This window comes from Mastomys coucha, unplaced genomic scaffold, assembly GCF_008632895.1.
Source record: "Mastomys coucha isolate ucsf_1 unplaced genomic scaffold, UCSF_Mcou_1 pScaffold11, whole genome shotgun sequence".
In the NCBI taxonomy this organism is placed as follows: Eukaryota; Metazoa; Chordata; class Mammalia; order Rodentia; family Muridae; genus Mastomys; species Mastomys coucha.
In genome coordinates, this window is record NW_022196893.1 from 15,072,467 (window position 1) to 15,083,589 (window position 11,123).

Genomic DNA, 11,123 nt, shown 5'->3' on the forward strand with positions numbered 1-11,123 from the left:
AAAAAAGAAAGAAAGAGACTCTTCTCCAAAGACCAAAAGTGGGAAAATAAATACAAATAAAAGACTGGTTAAAGCTGCAGAATGTTGGCCCGCTTGCTCCTGAACTCACTGAGGATCAGCCAGCTGTTCTCTGAGCAGTTTGCTCTCTCTGTGTGATGCTGTGAGCCAGGAGACAAGCAGGTGACATGCCTGCCCTTTACAGAAGTGATGGCACCTAAACCTTTGGCACAGATGTGCCAAACTGTGACAATGCTGCGGAAAAGAGGAGCTGGCAAGGGAGCAAATGTGTTGGGGAAGTGCGTGGGGTGTGTTGGTCCGACCCAAGAGTGTCAGGGGCAGGCAGCGTGTCTACACAGGCTCTTAGCCCTGGCTCCTCATCTGACAAGCTTGCAGAGTCCAGTGCTAGCGTTCTGAGCACACCGTGCCCCCCCCACCCCCTCCTTCAATTCAGATCATTGCTTTTTATCTCAGCAAAAGAAGTGATAAACTTAGACCCGCCTCCAAACCATGTCTCATCACACAGCTATAGTATAGATGACCACTAGAGGGCGCCATGCACATAGCCTTCCTGCTCTCAGTCCAGGGGGGGTTGGGGGGGAGCTCTCCCCGTGACAGGTGTACAGTAGAGCCCTTTTGTTGTTGTTGTTAATGGCTTAATGATTTAATCTTCTTATTTTCTCAGCAGAACCGCTTTGGATTTCTGGGTATGTGGGGACATTACCGATCAGATTAATTAATGCTGGTTCCACAGCTGGGAAGCCGGCCTCCCTGGCTCTGCTGAGGACTCACTCTCCTGCTGCCATTTCCGTTCTCTTTCCGGTTCTACACAGTGCGATTCTCTATCTGTGTGGAGCTTGACCAGGCTTGTTCTGCTGCTTCGAGCGAGCGACCAGCAGATTTCATTCCCAGCCTGCCTTGGTGGACAAGCACCCTGTGCAGCTTTTTCAGAGGGACGGTGTGATTTGTGATCACTCGGGCAGGGAGATCTGCGTTCTGCTCTTTTGTTGTTTGTTTGTTTTTTTTGGGGGGGGGGTTGCGCTCCTCCCCATTCTTGTGCAACGCCCTCCCCCCATGATTAAAAATCACTTGTCAAAAGGCAGTGTGACGGATTGAAAGGAAGTGGGATCAAAAGTGACCCTTCATAAACCGGGGACTCCAAGGCTTGCAGTAAAAGGCCTGCCGTGGCTTGGGGTTTCGATTCATTGATCATCAGCGCCTCAGCTGAGGGTGTGGGCCAAGAGAATGCATGATGAGCAGGGGAGCCCTTCTGTGCAGGGCTGGGGTTGCGGGGTGCAACTTCAGCTGTTTGTCAGAGATGGGGAATCAAGTCATGGGGCTGAAGTCCTCTAGACTAGCCAGTATGCAGTGTGCTGCAGTGTGACCCTGGCTGGATATCGTGTAACGTACTATAGTCCCAGCACTTTGGGAGGCTGAGGCAGGAGGATTGAAAGTTCCAGGACAGCCTGTGCCACAGGGCTGGCTACTTGACACAAGCTACAATCATCTGAGAGGAGGGAACCTCAATTGGGAAAAGGTCTCCATAAGGTTGGACTGTGGGCGGGCCTATAGAGCATTTTCTTCATGAGTGATTGATGGAGGAGGGCCCAGCCCATTGTGGGCGGGGCCATCACTGGGCTGGTGGCCCTGGGTTCTATAAGAAAGCAGGCTGAACGAGCCATGAGGAGGAAGCCAGTAAGCAGCGCCCCTCCATGGCCTCTGCATCAGCTCCTGCCTCCAGGTTCCTGGCCTGTCTGAGTTGCTGTCTGACTTCCTTCAGTGATGGACTATGATGTAGAAGCGTAAACCAAATTAACCCTTTCGTCATAGCAATAGTAACCCTAACTAAGACAGCCTCAAAAAAGAAGGACCAGGGACGTAATTCAATGGCAGAGTACTTGCCTAGCATGTGCGAGTCCCTGGGTTTGACCCTAAGGGGTGACCTGGGCACCTGAAGTTGATTGAGGTTCTGGAAGTCTCTGACCTTCCCCAGAGGCCTGGGTTGTTTGCTCGCCCTTACTGTCCCACAGCTGTGGCTCCGTACTTCCTTTCCCCCTGGACTGGGCCTGTATTCTCAACTTTACCACAGCTTTTTGAGCCTAAGTGGCCCTGAGCCTCTCATCGTCACTATGCTTGCTCGAGTTTGACACCTGCTCTTTGCAGGGACTTTGGAGGGCCTGTATCTTTGCAGAGTTTTCTGCGGCTAGGATGAGCCACACTTCATCCTGCTAATCCCTGTAGCCCGGCGAGCATCTGCTGGAGACCTTACTGCCCACACCTCGGGTGCCGGGGGCGGAGAATCCAGGAGCTTCCGAATCGGTTGAGCCTCATCTTTAGGGTGGGCATTCATCATCTAGGTCCTTTGAGAATCGGTGACCTTGGCACCTGCTCTCTGAGTCCCCTGAGTGTTGTTTGGTGAGGTCTTCTGCCCTTGGCACCGGCAGAGAGCTGAGCCTTCCAGAATGTGGATTTGACTCAGTTCTCTTCAGGTGAGCTCAGGTGGAGTGAGTGAGTCTAAGAAGTGCCAAATGTGGTCCAGCTCTGTGATGGGGTAAGGAGGAGGTGAAGAGGCCTAAATCTCATCCTTAGCCACTCTCCACACAGCAGACAGTTGTCAGAACAGTCCTGTGATCCTGCCCACCCAGCATCTATTCCCTGTGGTGAGGGATGCCATATCCATGGCTGCTCTGAGGCTTCCCTCTCCTAGGGACCTTCAGAACTGGGAGATGACTTCTAGGCACGCACAGGCAGATGGAAAGTTCTGGATGCAGTTCCAGCAGTAGCCGTCGGTGTGGTGACAGGGAGGGTGCACAGGCTGAGTAAAGGCACTGTGGTCTGAGCTCTTTAGGGGAGGCAGCTTCCGCCAGAGGGAGCAGAGGAAAAGGTGTTGGAAAAGGTGGGCCGGGTGGCTGGTGACACTGGCAAGTGTGGACTGGATTCTGGAGGAAGAGGAGGACTGTGCTGGAGGAAGAACTGGATGGACCAGTGCTTAGGGAGCACAATGGGTTGGAGGAGGGCATACCTGATGTGTTAGAGACTAGTCAAAGCTCACATCTGGCTGACAATCGGCTAGCTTCCAGAATTCTTCCAGTTGTGTTTAGACCAGTGGTTCTCAACCTTCCTCAAGCTGCGACCCTTTAATATAGTTCCTCATGTTGTGGTGATCCCTCCCCCCAACCATAAAATTATTTCGTTGCTACTTCCTAACTGTAATTTTGCTACTGTTATGAATCATAATGTAAATATCTGATATGTAGGATATCTGATAGTGTAGCCCCAAAGGGGGTCTCGACCCCCAGGTTGAGAACCAACAGGATAGGTTGAAGAAGCCCTCGAGGCTTTGCATGTGAGGAGACAGCTAGGCCGCCTTTTATCCTTCAAGGGCTGTGCTCTCTGAGTGAGGCCGCCTTGGCCCTCCCCCTCCCACGACTGATTCAGCCTGCCCAGGAGGCCTATATGGTAAGCTTGACATTTTGTTGTGAACCCGGAAACCTTCTCCCTATTCAAGTAATTTTTCTGTAGTTCTAACATTTCTCTGATCACCCTGGGGAACAGTGGAAAAGAAAAAAGACTCTGTTTTGGGGCTGAAGAAATTGTCTATTTAACCCTAGCTCTGAGCTTCAGCTACACACACACACACACACACACACACACACACACACACACACACACACGACATCAGGCATCATGCAGTCATCAGGCCTAGCTCCTGAGACAGATGCATTCTGCCTGGCATGGGGCTCTCAGTGTCAGGGGAACCTGTATGAATTGTTGGTCTACCCTTCTAAGTAGAGGAGGCTGAGGGTGGCTCAAGGCTGGTTGCCCCAGTCAACCCCTAGTCTTTGGGCACCGTCCTTCCCCTTGCCTCATTGAGGCTGCACTATGGTACTTGGGCTCTTGGTGACCCATGGCTGCTGGGCTAATGGGAGCCTTGATGGGAGACCTCTTTTCCATCAGTGAAGTGGCTGGAGGTGATCTGTTGGTGACAGCCACGATTTGTGTTCTGGGAAGCTATCCCTGGCTGAAGTCCTTTGCTCTCTCTCTACTTTCCATTCGTCCGTCCTCTGTACAGGAATCCTGGGCCTGGTTTTGTGCTGGATGCATGACCACAGGGATGATCTGAGACCTGGTTCTGGGTACAAGGAGGGGAGGATGTCCCCAGGCTAAGAGTTTGCCATTATCACATGAATGGTGAACGGTGGGAACCTAGAAGAGTGGCCTTGGCTCCTTCCAGGGTGGCGGGTACACTGAGAGCTTCCTAGGGTACACTGAGAGCCTATCCTAGGTGCTTCTAAAGAGGTAAGATAAGAGAAGGCCTCTCCCAGTGTCCGAAAGTGTAGGGGTGTGGTCTACAGGACCAGGCTTTGAGGAAGGTACAGGGGTGGGGAAAGAGAGGGCACTGCTAGATTTGTGGGAGGCCAGTCTCTCATCAGGAATCTTTGGGAACCCCCACGGGCTTTACCCTGGAGCTCCCCACCCTGGTCAATGACAGGGACAGCTTGGGATTCTGGGAAGATGGCTGAGTCTGATGGGATCCCCTCTGTTTAACTTGATAGTTGACCGAAAGGCGTGTCAGGTATGGCTCTCACAGACATTTGCATCACACTGGTACCTGTGGAGTAAGCCTGTGCAAGCTTGGCTATCAGAGCCAGAGTATGATGGCAGAGCTGGAGGCAGGCCCTACCTTCCAACAGCCTTCCTGGCTCCCAGAGGCTCTTGGGCCCTTACTTATTCAGTCTCAACTAGATGCATCATAAGCAGTGGCTCCTGATGTGGGCCGCTGGCCTCCTTTTCAATGTACCTTATTAAAATGCACGCACTTTTATTTTTAGTGTCTGAGCCTATTTTGTCTTGTGAAGTAGAATGGAACCTTATGCCCCAGCAGAGCAAGCTCATAAATCAATGGTTCAAGTCCCCGTTGCATCCTATTCCTAGGCCTTGCCAAACGCAGCGTGGAAACTACCCCCTCTTAGAAATTTCTGTGGTAACACACGGGAGTATCCTGTGCTCAGTCTATGTGAGAGGACCAAACCCATCTCTCATGAAGAGCACCCTTCTTGATGGTGAAGAGGCCATTTCTCTATTGTTTACTACACAATGTCTGAACATCATTCCTTCTTTGCTGTGTCTGGGTCAGACACTCTCTCTGGGCTCCTAGCCTTGTTCCACTTCATGCTGGCTGTGGCCTTGTCCATCTTGCATGCTGTCTTCACGTTTGCTGCTGAACCTGGTGGGTATAGACCAGCCTCGTGCATCAATTCTCCTTGAGTTCTGTCCCTCACCTTTTGCATGTCCGTGGATGTCAGAAAGGTCACCGGCAGCAGTCAGCTGCCCAGCCTGATGATATTTTCACTCTTACTTAGATCTTATTTAGGTCAGATCTTGACTTGTCTGAGCTGGAAAAGCCTCACATGCAGCCCAGTTTGATTGCTTTTCAGAAGAAGCCCTTCATGGATGGTGAATTAGAACGTCTCCGGAGTTAGGAAATTCACAGAAATTTCCTAGGTTTCCTAGGCTTGTTTATCAGAGATGTCCTGGGGTCTCTGCTGCTGGCTCAGGGGGTCCCTGCATGTCCCTTGCTGAGAGCAGAGATGGACAATGGGCTTTTTTGTCCCCCTCCATTCTTCTGAGGCTCTGTAGAGTGCTCTGTCTTTGAGCATATCTGTGCAGGGCACTGCTGGGCGCCAGCTTGGGACGGGCTGGTTAAGTGGCCCAAATTGAGGCAGCTTTGCTACCGGTTTCAAATTCTTCTTTTGATGTGTGGCAGGTGTGGCATGGCCCTTTTTGTGAGATTTTTGCTTTGATCCTGGTTCAGAGTGGGTCAGCTGAGATTTTCCTCGGCAAGGTCCTTTGTGAACACCAAGATGTGTTATATGTGGTACACAAGGTCCCTGCGGGCAGTGTGATGCAGTTGCTCTGTGGACATCAGTGAATGGAGTGAGTCACCATGGCTCTGGTTCCCTGGGCCTGCATTCCTGAGCCCCCTTTAGGCTTTTGTGTCTTCACAGACACCTCCTTCCCCTGTGAGGGTCTTGCACCCTACTCTTCCCTTGGAATGGGAAGCTGAGAGCGGCTGCGGGTGCTGGCAGCCCAGTGTTTCTCCTCCACCTACAGGGAGGCTTGTTCCTCAACTAGTCCGTTTTCAAAGCCCTGTTTTTCCTAATAATGTCAAAAGGAAACAAAAAAGGCTGTCCCCCCCAAAAAATCTTTTTTTTTTTCTTAAGAGCCTGGGTATAAATAATAAATACATAAATGGAGCCATACAAAGAGAAGAATAAAAAATAAAATCAAAGCTGTGAGCACTGCACTTGGCCTGAGGTATAAATAGCAGGCTCTTAGGAGGCGCCTGGGTGAGCCTCTGAAGTCATCTCTTCCGTCAGTGACTGTAAGTCAGGAGAGGCGACTGTTTTTTTTCTTTTCTTTTCTTCTTCAGGTTCCTTTCTTTTAAGTTTTAATCGAGAGGAATTTGAGACAGGGTCTTCAGTAGCCCAGGCTAGTCCCCAACTCTTTATGGGTCTGAGAATGACCTTGAGCTGACCCTTCTGCCTCCATTTTCTTCTCTTTTTTTTTATTTTTTCAATTTTTTTTTTTTTTGAATTTTTTTGTTTTTTCGAGACAGGGTTTCTCTGTGTAGCCCTGGCTGTCCTGGAACTCACTCTGTAGACCAGGCTGGCCTCGAACTCAGAAATCCTCCTGTCTCTGCCTCCCAAGTGCTGGGATTAAAGGTGTGCGCCACCACCACCACCCGGCCTCCATTTTCTCCATGACAGGACTAAAGGTGTGCATCTCCACCTCTAACTTTTTTGCTTTATAAGCCTTTCTAAGTCTTTGGAGATCCAGGGGTAGAAAAGAGGCTTGTCTCAGTCACACTCAGTGCTCTCTTCTCTATCTTCCCCTCCCTCTTCCCTGACCTCTAACTCCTCTGTCTTCCCTGGCCTCTAAACTTCATCCTCTCTGGCCTCCATCTCCCTCCTAGCTTCCTCCTCTTAGTCCTCAGCTGGTATTTCGGTACAACCAGCTCTCCACAGGTCCTGCAGACTCAGTGCAGTAAGAGGGCCCCTTGGCCAGAGGGACCGGGTTGATACCCACTCCTCAGGTCTGGCTGCTGGGTTGTGCGTGGACAGGGCGCTCACCTCAGAACAGTGAAGATGTTTGGGAAAGCTAGGCCAGCAGACTCCTGTGAGTGCTGTCATAAACCTACCTCAGGACTGGGACTGGGCACGGCCAGTGGCATCTCACATCTTTGAAGCGTGAATCCTTCTGGCATCTGGACCATAACTTTAAAAATCTCAGCATTCCTGTTATTTGCTGAAGCCCACTAGCTTGTTGGGCTGGTTGCTGGTGGGGTAGAAGGGATTGGTTCTTGGTGGGTTCTCTGAGGCTGTCCATTAACACTAGACACTGTTCAATGTAGCATGGGAGACCTGGAAGATACAGGCTGGGACAATGGATCCTTCTACCCTTGGTGTTTGTACGTCCCTGGGCTCAGTCCCTCCCACCACATATTGCTTTGTAGTCCCGAAAGCTGCTCCTGAGTCTGACCTTCTTTCAAGACAGGTTCATTGGCTTCCTCCCCTAGGGAGTCTCCCATGGTTCTCCCTCATGATGGACAGGCATCCTCCTTGTTCTTCTACAGCAGTGGCTCTCCTGAGCCTCCTCTGGTATGCACCATCAGTCACAGCTGACCATCCAGGTTATAGCATGTGTGCATCCCAAGCCAGGTGCCCAGTGCTCCAGACCTCATTCCTCTGAAGACTTTTGTGTGCAGGCACTCCTCCCACCTTTGTGTTCCAATGAGGAAACTGAGGCTTAGTGAGGTAAAGGGCTTAGTATGTGGCAGAATAAGGTTCCAGCTGGGACTTGGTGGCTTTGGCAGAGTTCGCAGTACTTTTCCTGGACTCTGAGTCTGTGTTTCCCCAAGGCCTTGAACAGGAAGGACCACCCCAGGGAGAGCGTGTGGATCGCAGCCTGGCAGGCTCTGGAGTGTACTTCTTGTTTATTAAGCTCACGCAGTCCCTGGCCCTGTGTAGTATTGTTTTTGATGTTCAAGGGCAGTGTGGAAATTTTTGTTTTACGTGACCTAGTTTCAGTGCTTTGATAATGGCATTCCACGGCACCCCACCAACTCTGAGATTTCTGAATCAGGATCACAGTCCCACCCATGCGCCCCTCTTCTCTACCCCCCAGCCCTGAGCTTCATCCCCCTGCCTAGATAGGGGACTGATGTGTATAATAGTTCCAGGGTCTTTGTTGTTTTAATTTTCAACTCCTTTGTGTTTCTGTGTTTGGCCATGTGCAGGTACAAATGGAGCCCAGTGGTTACCCTTTGAGGGCCCTCCATTGGCCTTTGAGGGCTTTTTGTGATGAGGTCTCTCACTAGGACTGGGGCTGCTGGATTAGGCTGGGCTGGCTGGCCATGAGCTCCAGGGAGCCACCTGTCTTTGCCTCCCTAGCACTGGGATTACAGGGGCCATTGGGCCTGCCAGCTTTTTTGTGGGGTTTTTGCTTATTTGTTTTTGTTTTGAGACAGAGTTTCTCTGTGTAGCCCTGGCTGTCCTGGAACTCACTCTGTAGACCAGGCTGGACTTGAACACAGAGATCCGCCTGCCTCTGCTTCCCAAGTGCTGGGATCAAGGGCGTGCACCACCACCACCACCAGCCATGTCTGATTTTTACGTTTGGGCTTAGGCCCTCCTCATGGTTTCTCAGCAAACATTTTGCCCACCGAGCTATCTCCCTAGTCTCGTACTCCGGGGTCTTTCTGAAAGGAATGGTGGGCTCCTTTGTGTGATTCTCCTGTGTGGCTCACTGGTGTGATTCTCCTGTGTGGCTCACTGACGTCTCCCTGGATGACCTTATTCTCAGTGGCACTGTCTTTTATTCTTCTCCGACTGTTACCCTAACCACTGTACGTGGCCTCGGCATAGGGGACCCACTGTGCTTTTCTCTGAGAAGTCAGCTGGATGGGATTGGGGAAATGCCGGTCACCCGGCTGTTGTGTGTGGAGTTGAATTTCCCTAAAGAGTTGTCTTTCCTTCTTCTTTCTGACACTCTCCATCTCACCTACAAAGTGCAAGGATATGCTGGGATTTGGTCTGTTTTCTAAATGTGACTGGTGCCCCACGATGGATCTTTGGGAGGTTGGGCAAAGAGAGTCCACACCCCTTGGTGGTCACCGACTCATGAAACGGTTTGATGCTTGCATGCTTGCGTGCTTCCCTCTAGAGTCACAGTGAGGATTAGGGGATTAAGAAATGGCTCAGCCGTTAAGAGCCTTTTCAAGACTGAGTCACATTTATGGATCCCATGGGTGTGGCCGGCACAGTTTTTCCCATTTTTTTTTTTCCTCCGAATCCATGAACATTTGTGTCATTTTCTCTTTTAGCTGTTGTGAATAATGTGGCCTTGAACATGGGTCTACAAGAGGGTCTCCTATTTTGAAAAAACCTGAACATCAGCATCTTTGATGATGTTAGGACCAGCATCTGTCTTTTGGAGGCAGAGGATGAGTTTCCCCAGAGCTACATCCACAGCCGTGTCCCAAGAGCCTGTTGTGTGTCCTGTTCTAAGCTGGGGATTGGTGTTCTTCATCAGCCTGCCTGGAGACCTAAGAGAACAAACAGGAAATGCCACCTGAGGCAGTAGGGTCAGAGGGCTTAACAGGACTGGCTTGGGGGTCTCCGAGGCAGCAGGGTAGGGACTCTTGTTCTGAAGCCTTTGTGGTTTACATGACGCTGTCCCTATTACCTGCTGTTGTGGATGCCGGGTGACCAACACGGAAGGTGTTAAAGCATTGAGGTGACAGGTATTTTGGGAAGAATTTAGAGAGGTTGTCTCTGTATAAGTTCCACTGGGGAATTACAAAGTGTTGGGACACCTCCCTCTGGAGATTTCCTCAGGCAGGATGTGTGGTCAGCAAGTGATTTGTGCCTTTCTCTTTCTCGGGGCTGTAAAAAGTGGCGGGTGGTGACCTGTCTCTGTCACCTCTGGATCTGGGGGCTGGAGTGTGGAGACTGAGGTCTAGTGATACAGAAGCCACCATTTCTGGTTTCAGGGCTTCAGATGTGCTTTCTGTAAGCAGAAAAAAGCCAAGGCCTGCATCTCTATGAGCTCTTATCTTACATTGTGTCTCCCCGGCCACACACACACATCTCATGGCTGTGACCCAGGGCTATCAGAGTTTCTGGGGAGATGAAGGATCTGGGCCCATAAACTGCCAGCACGGAGTCTGGGCTCACTTCCTTAGTCTGTTCTTTTCCCCACTGGCCCTGATCCCAGTCCCGTTCCCTTCTGTAGAGATTTAAGATCTTAGGAGGGCGTGTGCCCATCTAGGGGCCAGGAGAGACAGAGATGGTGTTAAAGATTTAGTGACTGATCACCTGGAGCACGTGGTATGTGTGTGTGTGCCTACCTGCAGAATCTGTAGAGTATCTAGGGAGAAAGAGGGCTGTGGACCATGCCTTCACTGGGTTCAGGACGTCGTCCAAGCAGATTTCCGTGCAGGCCCAAGTGTCCGCAAGTGAGGGCTGGTTGTTATGACTCTGCAGAGTCCTCGTGGGAAGTGAGGTGAGAGGGGACATCCAGGCTGTCTGTGGGTGGATGCCCTCTAGGAGGTTCACTGTTCCCAGGGCAGAGAGCTGGAAGGGTTGTGCCCAGCTGGGAGGAGACAAGTGTCCAGCCGTGGCAGCTTCGGGTCTGAGTCTCGAGCCTGTTTAAAAATAGATGCAGGGAAAGTGCAGAATAGAAGAGTTCACTGCACCTTCATCAGGCTTCTGTCCCAAAGGACGTGGCACACTTTAAACTCTGATCAGCAGTGTATGCAAGTGGGACCTGTTTATACCTTAATCTAGAACCCCAGACACAGCTCTGCCAGAGAGAGAAGGAACTTCCATCCATCTTCTCTGGTCTTGCTGGGGTCTAAGCTTTGTCTACCAAAGCAGCCTCAGGCAGGTCTGGAAACCATTAGAAAGAACCAGAAGCTTCCAGAAGCTTCGGTGTCTCAGTCACATGTTCCGAAGAACAGTGTGGACAGACTGGTCACGCTGGGGGGCATCTAGACATGCTTCTTCTTCTTCTTCTTCTTCTTCTTCTTCTTCTTCTTCTTCTTCTTCTTCTTCTTCTTCTTC

At 51.0% G+C, this 11,123-nt stretch overlaps 1 protein-coding gene across 2 annotated transcripts in view; it reads left to right on the forward strand.

Annotated features, from left to right (window-relative positions):
- Positions 1-11,123, forward strand: part of Parvb (parvin beta) — an 86,315-nt gene that overhangs the window by 30,590 nt on the left and 44,602 nt on the right. The gene's annotated exons all lie outside the window — the stretch shown is intronic.